We start from the raw sequence: 1,945 nt of genomic DNA, 5'->3' as shown, positions 1-1,945 counted from the left end.
TTCACAAAAAATGATGCCCACTCCCATTCTATTATTATGCAAGAGGTTCACACAAGGAAAAGCTGGGTGAAGGTGAGAGGGGCAAACTAGCAGCTCTGCAGACAGTCTGAGATGAGACAGGGACACTCTCTCCTATTTTTCCTAATTCTTCTGCAAATCTAAAGCTCAAATTAAAAATAAAAGATTTTTCAGGGAACCTGGCTGGCTCAATTGGAAAAACATGTGACTCCTGATCTCAGGGTTGTGAGTTTGAGCCCCACATTGGGTAAAAAGATTACTTAAAAATAAAATCTTAAGGGCACCTGGGTGGCTCAGTTGGTTAAGTGACTGCCTTCGGCTCAGGTCATGATCCTGGAGTCCCGGGATCGAGTCCCGCATCGGGCTCCCTGCTCAGCAGGGAGTCTGCTTCTCCCTCTGACCCTAACCCCTCTCATGTGCTCTCTCTCATTCTCTCTCTCTCAAATAAATAAATAAAATCTTTAAAAAAAATAAATTAAATAAAATCTTAAAATAAATAAAATATTTTTCCAAGATATCATTAAGTGAAACACGGAGTTGGAGAAGGTCACTGGAACACATATAACAGACAGAGGACCTATATCCAAAATATATACAAAAATACAAATTAATGAGAAAAAGACAACACTGTAGAAAAATAAGCAGAAGAATTTGACCAGGAACTTCCAGAAGAATTATTCAAATGGCCAATAAGGATGAAAAGCATGCAATGACATTAATAATTAGGGAAATGCATATTAAAACCACAAGAAGATGCCACTATACACTCATCAATTGGCAAAACTTTTAGTCTCACAATACCAACTGTTGGTGAGTATATGGATCAATGGGAACCCTCATTCCCTGCTATAATTTGGTATAACCACTTAAGAAAACAGTTTGGCATCATCTACCAAAGATATGTGTACCAAATGGTCTAGCAATTCCGCTTCCAGATATATATGCTAGAGAAATGTGAGCACATGTGCCCCAGATACATACACAAAAATGTTCATAGAGCTTTGTTTGTAATGACAAAAATTGAAAACATCCTATGTGGTCACCTATCAAGAGTAAAGACTTTTGCAAATACTACATGAATAAAACAACATCAGCAGGAATGGTGAAGTAAGGACCTCTAAAATCCCTCTCCTTTATAAATACAATGAGAACACTGGAAAAAAATGGTCAAAATCAATGCTTTGAAACTGATCCCATCTTCTTGGGATCTAGAAGGCCACATATACATGTAGGGCTACATACATGCCCAAAAAATACCTGAGGAGACTCTAAGCTCTCACTTCTGGCTGCTCATGAGACTGTGTGGAAACAGTAAGTGAAAGATAAGGTAAAGTTGCAAACTGCCTTCATGAGCACAGAAGGTGTGCCTGACATGCACATAGAGCCCCTCAGCAAAGGTTGGGAGATTTAATGGTTCCAGGCATTTAATGAAATCTCTGTTTAACCATTAGCTAACCACTAAGCTAACTGATCAGAGACTTCACTGGCCACACATGACAAAGAACACAGACTTCACAGATTTCATTCATGAGAGTCACTAAACAAACAAACTGCAACAACAACAAACAGCAAAAACAAGTCCTGGGGAAGCAGAGATCTGAACTCCAGAGTTGCCACATTAGATTACTTCAAATGTCCAGTTTTCCACAAACATTATGAGGTATGCAAAGAAATAAGAAAGTATGGTCCACACATTGGGGGAGGGAGGACATAAAGAGAAACTATACCTGGGGCGCCTGGGTGGCTCAGTTGGTTAAGCGACTGCCTTCGGCTCAGGTCATGATCCTGGAGTCCCGGGATCGAGTCCCGCATCAGGCTCCCTGCTCGGCAGGGAGTCTGCTTCTCCCTCTGACCCTCCTCCCTCTCATGCTCTCTGTATCTCATTCTCTCTGTCTCAAATAAATAAATAAAATCTTTAAAAAAAAAA

Source organism: Leptonychotes weddellii, chromosome 1 (genome assembly GCF_054177405.1).
Source record: "Leptonychotes weddellii isolate Sample4059 chromosome 1, ASM5417740v2, whole genome shotgun sequence".
NCBI classification, from domain to species: Eukaryota; Metazoa; Chordata; class Mammalia; order Carnivora; family Phocidae; genus Leptonychotes; species Leptonychotes weddellii.
The sequence above is the reverse complement of the archived record's forward strand: the minus strand, read 5'-3'. Positions refer to the sequence as shown.